The sequence below is a fragment of the Echinops telfairi genome, unplaced genomic scaffold (assembly GCF_000313985.2).
Source record: "Echinops telfairi isolate 266 unplaced genomic scaffold, ASM31398v2 ScPeMD7_7469;HRSCAF=8507_1, whole genome shotgun sequence".
Lineage (NCBI taxonomy): Eukaryota > Metazoa > Chordata > Mammalia > Afrosoricida > Tenrecidae > Echinops > Echinops telfairi.
Window position 1 is genome coordinate 135566692 of NW_022111373.1, and position 11753 is coordinate 135578444.

Consider the following 11753-nt stretch of genomic DNA (forward strand, 5'->3'; position numbering starts at 1 on the left):
ATATTCAAAGTATACAGCTGGAGGATCAATTCATGGTTGTTGAGCCCTGGTGGCACAGGGTGGGTTGTTAACCTCAAGGTCTTTGGTTTGAAACTACCAACCACTCCACAAGAAGAAGGCAAGACTTTCTGCGCCCATAAAGACTCACAGTCTCAGAAACCCACAAGGCAGGTCTACAGAGTGGGCTCGATGGCAGTGAAAGGGCTGGGCTGGCACTGGTGGAGGGAAGGGGTTGGCTATAGCTGTAAAGCTGCCAGAGGGTGGGGTGGTTTAGTGGTTGAATTCTCACCGCCCATTTGGGAGCCAGATTTGATTTCTGGATAGTGCACCTCATGCACAGTCTGTTCGTGGAGGCCTTCACATTGATAGGTGTCAGTGGAGCTTCCAGACCAAGATGGACTAGGAAGATCTTGCCCTCAGTCAATGAAAATCCTATTGTGCACAATGCTCGGATCCAGAGCTGATCACGGGATGGCCCAGGACCCAGCCGTGTTCAGCTCAGTTGTGCATTGAGTTTCCTGAGTCAGATGCCATCCACATGGCAGCTCAGAACAAGAATGTAACAAGGCAGCATGAGAAAACCCTGCAGCGCTGGCCCAATGGTGCTCCTTGACTGTGTTGGTTACACAATATGCACATATCATGACATTGTGCAGAACCGTCTACACACACACACAATGCACCTGCAAAGCTAGGGAAATCGGCACTGGCTCTGTGGATGATCCTATCATCCACTTCCAAATTTGATAATGCACGGTGCTTACGCATAATGCCACCTCTGGGGGAGGCTGGAAGAGAGGCACGTGGGGTCTCTGTCTATGGATTTTTGCAATTCCTTGTAAGGCTAGGATTCTTTCATTTAAAAGAATTATATATAGTATATACATATATTCCCTGCTGCCAAGTCCATTCTGACTCATGGAGACCCTATATAGGGATTCCAGGCTGTAAAGCTATAAATCTTTTGTTTTGTTTTTTAACAGTTTTATTGGCACTTAATCCACACAGCACAATTCAATAGTTCAATCACATCAAAAAGAGTTGTATAATCATTACCACAATCAATTTTAAAGCACCCCCCCCACACACACTCCTCATGGTTAAAACTGTCAATCTTTATGGGAGCTTATAGTCTCATCTTTCTCCCTAGAGCAGACGGTGGATTTGAATCTCTGACCTTGAGGTTAGCAGTCCAATGCTCGCTTGACAGTGCCACCACCACCATTAGTGTTAAGGAAAAAATGAACATCTTAGCAAAACCAGGCCCTGCTCCAAACCCTGGGGCAGACTTCTCAGAATGCTGGAGAGGTGAGAGGTGGGTAGATGGAGAAATCAACCCAACAGAACAAGGAGAAAAATGATTGGCTTCAGGAAACCAAACCGAGTCTCCCACCCCAGATTCCTGTGCCTCAAGTGCAGAGGGTCCAGCGTGTGCTTTCTGATCTTATGGAGCCAAGTTCACACTGATTAACATATTCTGATGGAAGACCCCCTTGTCAACAAAGCACAGTAGCGTTCTGGCAGGGTAGAGTGATTACAAAACCTATACAAAGTGATCGTGACGCACCTTTGGTTTCAACAGGCTTGCTAGTGCTGGGGTGAGACACTGGGCTGCTAAGTGCAAGGTCAAAGCCAGCAGCCGGAGGAAGATGAGACTTTCTATTTCCGTACAGAATGCTAGGCTTGGAAACCCTGTCACGGAGGGTCACTGTGAGTCAGAATCAACTTGATGGCAGTGAGCGAGTTTGGTTTAAACAGTTTGTTCCGTCTAGGTGCTGAGAAGTGGCAATGCAAGTGGTTACCTTGCTTAGCCCTTAACCCAGAGGTTCTCAACCCGTGGGTCGAGACCCTTTTGGGGGTCGGACAACTGTTTCATAGGGGTCACCTGATTCATCACAGTAGCAAACTTACAGTTATGAAGTAGCAATGAAAATAATTTTATGGGGGGCGGGGGTCACCATAACATGAGGAACTGTATTAAAGGGTCAAGGCATTAGGAAGGTTGAGAACCACTGCCTTCACCAAAAGGTGGGAAGTTCCAATCTACCCAGAGGCACAGTGGAAGAAAGGCTTGGTAGTTCATCTGGGAAATTTCACAGCCATTGAAAAACGCTGTGGATAAGCTGGAGTCGAATCAACAGGCACTGCTTTAGTTTGGCTTCTATTGGTTCTGAGTAAATGTTGCCAAGGGGTCATGGTAGCACCGTGGGTTACGGTTGGGCTGCTAACCTCGAGGCCAGCAGTTTGAAACCACCAACCACTCCGGAGGAAAGATGGGGTTTTCTAGTCCCATAGCAAGTTATAGTCTCAGAAACCTACAGGGGTAATTCGACCCTGTTCTATAGGGCCTGAATTGACTCATTGGCAGTGAGGGTTTTTTTAGGCTTTTTGGGGGGGAGGGGGGAGTGAATGTTAAATCATTGCTTTTTAAATTTTATCTTTGTTCCTCATGCTAAGACGTTGGTGGCAATTCGATTCCAGCCTTCAAGCGTTACATCTAGAAAATGCAACCCTGACGTTGCACAAACAAAAAAGTTTGCATCAAAAACATAAAATCTGCGCACTGTGTGCCCACAAGAGGGCGCCTTCTCTCGCGGTAATAACATCCAGGCCCAGGACCTGGCCGTGGAAATCCACAAGTACCTTCCCAGGGAAAGGCACTGGGCAACCGAGCATCCCTGCAGGCACGCAGCGCGGATGGACTGTAGTTTTGTAAAACGAGGGATTTCTTGAAGAACTTCTGCGATAGGTGCTTCAATGCCCAGCTTCCTGCTTTCAAGTTTGATTGATGGCCACTCCCCAACCACTTAGGAAGCATGTTTGTGATTTCCAGTTGGTGAATGAAGCAGGGCCAAACAGCATCTCTATTTTCGTTAGCTTCAGTATTAATGTAGAAAGCTAAGCAGATTGCTCCACAGTTCAATAAAAACTCTACAGTCGACGGCTCTTTATTCGTTATTCAGGATGATTTGCTTGTATTAGAAAATGAATTTGCCCAAGTAACCCTCCCACCACTCCTACCCGACCTCTATTTACAGGTTTGGTCCATGTTGATGATAAAGCAAATGTCTGAGGAGAAAGGCTCATATTGAGGTAACCTACGTGTTAGATGCATTTGGACTGTGGTGTTGGAGAAGACTATTGAACGTATCATGGACTACTAAAAGGACAAACCAATCTGTCTTAGAAGAAGTACGGCCAGAGTGCTCCCCAGAGCCAGGGTGGTGAGACTTCCTCTCCCGCACTCTCGGCATGTGGTCAGGAGAGGCCAGTCCCTGGAGAAGCACATTGTGCTTGGTCCAGTGGAGGGGCAGCAAAAAAGAGGAAGACACTCACGAGAAGAATTGACATCGTGGCTGGCAACAAATCCCCCTGTTGGTCTTGGGGGCAAAGACGAGAGTCTGCTCCTTTAAAGATGTAAAGTCTCAGAAACTCCAGGGAGCAGTTCTGCTCTGACTTATAGGGCCACTGTGAGTCAGAGTTGACACAAAGGCTTGGGGGGGTGAGAAGTTTTGGTTGGGCATTGTAACAGTCTGTACTTTAGAGAAACAAATCCACAGAAACTCATGTATAAGCGAGAGTTTTATATAAAGGTTAAGTGTGCATCAAGAGAATATCCCAACCCAGTGCTGCCCAAGCCCACAAGTCCAACATTAACCCATATGTTGGATACCAATCCACAAAGTCCTCCTCCATCTCACAAAACAGAAGCAATGACGCCGACTGCAGGAGGAAAGCCGAGTCAGTGAATGTGTAAGCATCTCAGCTCTGGCAGTGGTCTCCACACGGCTGCTCCAGCACCCAGGGCTGCATCGGGGTAGGTCCATGTGGCTTCTCCTCAGGGATGTCTTGCAGGAAGTGAGTCTTGCCAGGTAAAGCAGGGAACTGGCTAAGGCAGCTGCACCCTGGTCTGACCATCACCAAGCAAGAGACCCGAGAACTAGAAACACAAGACTCACTGAGCCATTTCTTCCTCCGCCCTTCAATTAACCCCACATGTGTTTATTGGCCAGGTTGGCACAATAAACTAACTACCTCAGGCATCGTTAAGCATTAGCTGCTAACCGAAATATCCACAGTCCAAGGGCACCAGCAGCTCTACAGGTTCTGCGACTGTAACCCCAAACGCATTGTCACGGAGTCCATTCCAACTCACATCCCAAGAGGGCAGAGTAGAACTGCCCCACAGGGTTTCTAAGTCTGGAATCTTTAGGGACACAGACTACCACCTCCTTCTCCAGCAGACTGGTAGATGGGTTCTACCACGCAGCTCTCGGCTAATAGAACGTGCTAAAGCACGGTGCCACCAGGGCTCCTTTGCTTGAGAAGCAGTTGGACAGTGTTACTGTCAGACAGAGCAGACAAGAACAACAACATAGTCTCCTACACCAGACATGTGGCTTATAGGCTTCCTATTGGCACTGAATGCCAATCGAAGACTTCCTCCTTCTAAGCGTAGTCCAAACCTCACTGGATCTTCCTGGAAAACACAGAGCCCGTCAGCCAAATGCTGGTCCCATGAGACTAAGAGAATCGTTGGTGCTCAAGGTGACCCTGAGAAGCTCAGTTAGAATCTACAGGAAGTGACTTTTACTAAGCAGAAGCACATGACCCGCATACACCCAGTTGGTACCGCCCGGAGGTACGTAGTTTGAGAAAGGTGCCCAAAAGGAATGGGTGGTGTTTTGAGATCTTATCTCCAAGGCAACATTTGAGTTTCCCACTCCAGTTTGGTCGTGTATATGTGAGTTTGTATTTCGACTGGGCCTGAGTGAGTGAGGAGGTGAGCAGTGTGTTTGGTCTGCGTGTTCCTGTACGCAGGGTGAGCTTCCTAAGGGTCTATTGGCTCCAGCTTAAAGGCAAACGCAGCAGCGTCAAGCCAAATACAAACAGAGCGTAAGAGGGCGTAAGTCTCCCTGTTGAAAATCGGTATGAAATGCCCCACTTCCCTGCTCTCCCAGAATTTACTATAGATCCCTCCAGAAAAACCAGGCTCACTACTGATCTTCCCGCTAGATCCTTTGAACAAAGCAACAAAAACAACTCACTACCATCAATTCAGTGCCAACTTGTAGCAACCCTGTAGAACTGGGTAGAATTGCCCCTGTGAGTTTCTGAGACTGTAACTCTTTACGGGAGTAGAAAATCCTGTCCTTCTCCCAGGAGTGGCTGGTGGCTTCCAACTGCTGACCTTTCGGATCACAACCCAACTCATAACCACTTCACCCCCAGGGGTCCACTAGATCCCTGCCGATGCCATCAAGTCAATGCTGACTCATAGGGTGTCCAGGGGGGCTTTCGCATGCAGATTGCTAACACAGCTCAGGGAGCAGGAGGCTCTCAGAGGATGTTAGGGAGCATGACATGGTCACAATGGCTTATACAGGCCTGCCTCAGACCCCGCTTTCTCTTGGGCTCCGCTCCTGTGTCTGAGAAGGTAGGCAAACAAAGAAGGGATCGCTTGCCCTCAGGAAGAATGGGGTTGAAAGTAGATTACTCAAAAAAGGTGCCTGGTCCTGTCCTTACTAACTTATCATTGACACAGCCAATCAGGAGGATGCATATTAGCTAGCCAATCAGGATATTCTTGGTTGTGAACGCCTGGGTCCAGCCCATAGCCACCCTCACCGAATAGCTGCCCTTTGGACTCCTGGTCTCCACTTGCTGGCATGGAGGGAGAGCTCCGAGTCTCCATTCGAGTGTGCGTATGCTTTCCATCGGTCCTTTTGTTTTATTTTAGCGGAGCCGTGGAGTCTTTTGCTATAAGGCAAAAGCAACAATTATTTCATAACAGGATTCTCAACTTTCAAGAAAAGCAGCCATTTCTATTGGGGAAGTGTGGCTTCAGCAGCCGTGGGGAAGTCGCACCTTTGGCCAATGGCAACAGAAAGTCTACCAGTATTTGAAGTGATTTCACCTTTTCACATATTTTCTTTAAAAAATAAATTTTTTTAAGTATCTGGTTTCTTTGCAAAACACAGCAGCTAGCCATGATTGTGAGCTTTACATTTCCACTGGATCAAGACTTACTGGGGATGTGGGGAAAAAGAGGCCTAAGGAATGTTTTCGATCTCTCCTTAAAGAGTTAGGGTTATTAATGCACGTGAAGAAAAATGTTTATGTAAAGAGCTGACTCATTACAACCTCGCGAATACACACACCAGGGGCCTCAGAACAAGAGGAAGTAGAGAGGATTAGTAATGCAAGGGATTGCAGGAAATGGGTGAGAATCAGGTATAGAATCAGAAAGAGGAGCTGGTTGTCATTAGGATACTAGTGGATAGACCGGAAGGAGTCCTGGTCGTGTGACAGGTCATCACTCAGCAGATCATTAGCAACTAACTGCAAGTCTGATGGCGAGAGCCCACCCTGGGAGAAAGATGTGACCATCTGCTTCCATAAAGATTACAGTCTTGGAAACCCAATGGGCATGACTCAGTTCTGACTCACTACACCTTCATGCATGTCAGGCAAGAACTGTTCCACCGCTGGGTTTCAATGAGTGGTGTTTGGGGATGTGGATCATCGGTAGATAGAGATACAAGATACCCGGGCATAAACCTGAGCCTCCACCCTTGCAGTAAACCATTCCCACCACCCAGAGACTCTACCACAGGGAAATACTGGAGCTCCATTTTCAAGGTGTGGAAACTGAGGTGCAAAGACACGAAGCAAACTATTATGAGTTTACACAGGTCATAGAAGAGGATCGGGAATCAGAACCAGACGGGTCAAGAGAAAGGCTCAGTCCTAATGTAGATACAATGATCATTCCAAACCCACTGACACTGAGGCAGTTCTGACTCATAGCAACCCTGTCTTGGGTTTCTGAGACTACACATCTTGTTTAAAGACAGTTTTGTGGCCACAAAATCCACATATCATACAATTCAACAGCTCAGCTCTATCAAGAAGAGTTGTACAATCACTACCACGAACAATTTTAGAACATTTTCTTCTTCCTTGTACTCCTTGGTAGCAGCTCTCAATTTTTTCCCAAGCTTCCATGCTGTAGCTGCAAGAAACCATCGTTTACAGGAATTTACCAGTGGCTCAATCCACGTGTATTTCCCTTTTGCTTTTTAAAAAAAAAAAAAACCTAAAACAACTTTTATTTGGGTTAAAAGGGAGATCAAAAGATAAAATATTTCATTTTCACATAATGATATCTACCACAATCAAGGCTCTCTGATAACAAGACTATTCACATCCCTTGACTATGTTCATAGGAGATTCACCAGAGGCTTCGTCTGTGTGTGGACCCTACCATTGAACTTGGGGCTTCCCCCATTGTCCATAGCTTTCTGCACACCAGGTGTTCCCCATGTGAGCTCTGACGCTGTACCCTCCTTTGGATTTGGATTACATCATTGACAATCATTGGATCACATCATTGACAATCCTTGGATCACACAGGCCGATGTGCTTCTTCCATTTGGATTTAGTTGACACCTCGCTTCGATGGCAGCTTGTAAATCTTTCTAGAAGTAGAAGACCTCACATTTCTTCCTTGGAGTGGCTAATGGCTTTGAACCACTGGCTTTGTGGCTGGCAGCCCAGTGCCTGATCCATCGTCCTGCCATGACTCCTTCAATATTGTGATAGGGAAAAAAATAAAAAGAGGAAGAGTTGGATATAATATGGGGGCAAGGTTACTGCTGAGTTTGACACCAAGTCTGCTACTGGTTGATTGTATGACCATAGAAAAATTATTTGTTTCTTCTGGGTCTCTGTTTCCAAGACACTAAGGTGCAAACTTCAGACTAGGTAAAAGACACACACACACACACACACACACAAGGCACAAGGTCTAACACACACATGAGGCAAAAAAGGGAATAACTTTATTTTTTTAAAGCTATGTTTCGATTTTTTTTTTTAATAAAACAACCTTATCAGTTCACTGAATGCCCTTGCTGCCTCCACTGCCACCATGGCACCTGTGAAAAAGCCTGTGGAAAAGGGGGCAAGAAAAAGAAACAGATTCTGAAGTTCACCCTGGACTGGACCCACCCTGTAGAAGATGGAGTCGTAGGTGCTGCCAAAGGTGAGCAGTTTCTTCAGGAAAGAATCCAGGTGAATGGGAAAGCCGGCAATCTCGGGGGGAGGAGTCGTAACCATAGATAGCAGCAAGAGCAAGATTACTGTAACCTCGGAGGTGCCTTTTCCCAAAAGGTATTTGAAATACCTCACAAAACAATTTTGAAGACGAATAATCTACTGATTGGTTGCGTGTGGCCACCGACAGCAAAGAAGGTTATGAATTACGCAACTTCCAGATTAACCAGGATGAAGAAGAGGAGGAAGATGAGGGTTAAATCTTCTCGGGAATATTTTGTATGAATCCTTTAAAAAACTTGGGAACTGAAAAAAAACCCACAACCTTATCACTTTCAAAGCACTCTGCATTACACTTAATACATTTGTCAAATCTGTGATTCCATTTTTGGAAACATATTTCAAACTCATCTGTTTGGATGGCTGACAGCACCTCCCTCATTTTTTTCTTCACCTCTTCTATGTTGTCAAATTGCTGTCCTTTCATGTCCCTCTTCATTTGCAGAAACAAAAAGAAGTATCATGAGTGAGGTCAGGTGAGTAAGGTAAATGGGGCAAGAAAGGCATGCTGGGTTTTCTCACCCACCCACCCCAAAAAAAACCAAAGTGGCACACTGAGATGGTTGTGTGAGCAGGCGCATTGTCATGGTGGGAAAACCAGTCCCTCATGTGCCACAAGCCAGGTCTTTTTGTCACACAGTGTTACCCAACCTTTTCAGAACGTCGAAATATAAAGTTTGATTAACAGTGATCTGGTGGAACAAACTCCAAATGCACTACTCCCCCTCACATCAATAAAACAAATGAGCATTGTCTTGATCTTTGATTTCACTTGATGACCTTTGTTTGGGCCAGGTGACATGGCATCTTCCACTGGCTTGATCAATGTTGGCTTTTGGGGTCTTAAGAATAGTACCATGTCTCATCACCAGTAATGGCGTTCGGGGGAAAAAAAGTCTGGGTCGCTTCAGAGCTGTTCTTTCAAAACAAGGTATGTTTCCACTCAATGCTCTTTTTCCTGGTCAGTCAGAACCAGAGGCATAAATTTCGCAGTGGCCCTTCTTATGTCCAAATCTTCTGCTAAAATTTGCTGAACCAAGCTCCAAGATAGTCCAGATAACTTTCCCATCTCTTCAAGGGTCCGTCGTAAGTCTTCGAGCACAAGTGCATGAATTTTGTCGACATTTTCATCTGTTTGGGAAGTTGACAGATGTCCAGAACATGGTTTGTCATCAATGGACATTTCACCTTTTTTGAAACAAGAAAACCACTCACACACTTGAGTTTTCCCCATCACGCTGTCCTTGTAAGCTGTGTCCAATGCCACAACCATTCCTGTGGCCTTTTTCCCCCCGAGCAAAAACCAAAATTTCATAGCCGCATGCTGTTCTCTTAAATTGGCCATCACAAAAAACAAGGTTCAAGTGAAACTGCTTTTATGAAAAAATTGACTGTGACCAGAGAGAACCTTTCTAGGTGATGCCACTGGGTGTACTACCTCAGAGTGAGCATCTGCTCCATGCTTGCCTAGCAGGAAAAAATGCATACTACATACATATATGTTATATATGATTCATTTTAGAGTAAGTCTTCATGATTTTTTGTGCCAACATGGACCTGTAAGAAGATATGGGTGGAGTTGAGCCTATCAATCAGGCCACACTCTGAAGACCTCCCTTAGAGGTATGACGGAGATATAGAGCTATATAGCTCTCTGGAGGCCTCTCTATCTCCCTCTCTCTCTCTTTTTTTCTCTCTCTCCATGCCCCCTTCACCTTCCTGCTGGCCACCCTGTGAGCTTCTGGAACCTTTCCAGGTTTCTGCCATATTGGTTCCATACAACTTTGCACACCAGCCTGTGTTATCCCTGCATTCTGCATCACTGCCTCTGGTTGCATGAGTCTGCAGAGGGACTGATGGACTTGATTTGAACTGGGATGGGATGTTTTCTGAATACATAATTACTTCTTGATATAAAGCTCTTTCTTATACATATATGAATGTCACTGGATTTGTTTCTCTAGTCAACCTGGCTTAACACAGTCTTCATCTATATTTGAGTTTTGAATAAATGCCAATGGGATGCCAGAATCCTATGATAATGACATCTTTTAATTGCCTTTCATAGGCTGGATACCTTTTACCTTTTAGTTGTAACCACACATGTAACAAAACATCTGTCAGTTCAATGTTCTTCACATGTACAACTCAGATGACATTAATTACGTCCATCGTATTATTCAATCATTGCATTATTGACTCTCTACTGTTAACCAAAGGGTCAGCAGTTCCCACCCACCAACCCTTCTGAGGAAGAAAGCCAGGGCAGTCTACTTCTGTGATGATTACAATCATTACAAGAAGACTGCATTCACAAATACATACAGGTTTTAGAGGCTATCTCTACAATGTACTTATAGGCACTGCAAATATTACCGTGGCCTTAGTAGAATATACAGGGGACAATGTTACGAAAACTTCTTATCATAAACAAACACCTTGAGAGAATGAGTTTCTGACTCTGGGAGCTCTCAGGGTCATGGGCTCAGGGGCTATCAAAGTCAACTGGCCTGCAACAATCCACAAAGACAATGGGACAATGTTCGACATCCTACTTTGGTGTGCAGCAACTGGGGTCTTAAAAGCTTTTCAGCAGTCATCCAAAGTAGCACTATTTGTCTCTCCCCGTCCAGAGCAAAGAGGAGTGAAGAAAGTCGAAAGACTAATGGACCACACAAACCCCAAAGTCCACCACACTGAGACCGGAAGAACTAGATGGGTGTCTGGCTGCCAGTGCCAACCACTCTGTGAGGAATCACAGAAAAATTCAAGAGGGGCAATATCTGGAACAAAACTCAAAAGAATTTTTAAGGATCAGATTAATTGGTCTGGTAGAGACTGGTGAAACCCCTAACACCATGACCCTTAAGCCACCCACTTGGATCAACTTTTAGCAAAATAAAAGGCCTATTCCATGAACAGAACCCCAGGGAGGTATATCCTCCCCATGCAGTGCAATGAAATACTTCACATGGCTCTTCGACCTATAATCTCTGTAACTTCCACCAGATGACTGGGGGTGGTGGTGCTGGTGGTGGTGGTTAGGGGCCATGGAGTTCAATCTGCCCCATAGCAACCCTATGTACGACAGGTCCAAACACTACCTGGTCTTGTGCCATGCTCACGATTAGTCCTCTGCCTGAACCCATTGTTGCAACCACTGTGTCAGTCAATATCATTAAGTGTCTCCCCTTTTTACCAACCATGATGTCCCTCTCCAGGGACAGTCTCTCCTGTCCAAAGTGCTTGTGGCCCACCAAGGGGATTGGATAACTGGCCAATAATATATATAAAGTACATGCCACCCTAGAGAGGATCTGTTAGGTTCTATCATCCCACTGGGTTTCAAATGAGCCATCTGAAAGAGAAAAAGGGAGAAACTCACTACTATCAATGAGAAACAGCCAGGAGTGTAGCACAGCCTGAGATCCCTGCACTGAACCATCTCACCCAGGATACACAGAGCTGTGACACACGAGATGGTGAGGCAGAGAAGCCATGGCAGAGAGACAGGGACAGCAGAGGGAGCAGAACTAGAAGACAGAGTGAGAAAGCCCTCTCCCTTCAGACGGGAGGCTTGTTAGTGGAGTGTGGTACTTCTGAACGATTAATCAGAGGAGCTAGTTTTACCAACC

General features: G+C 45.7%; 1 pseudogene; it reads left to right on the top strand.

Annotated features, from left to right (window-relative positions):
- Positions 1 to 7933: 7933 nt before the first annotated feature.
- LOC115873761 lies at positions 7934 to 8318 on the top strand (annotated as a pseudogene).
- The last annotated feature ends 3435 nt before the right edge of the window (positions 8319 to 11753 follow it).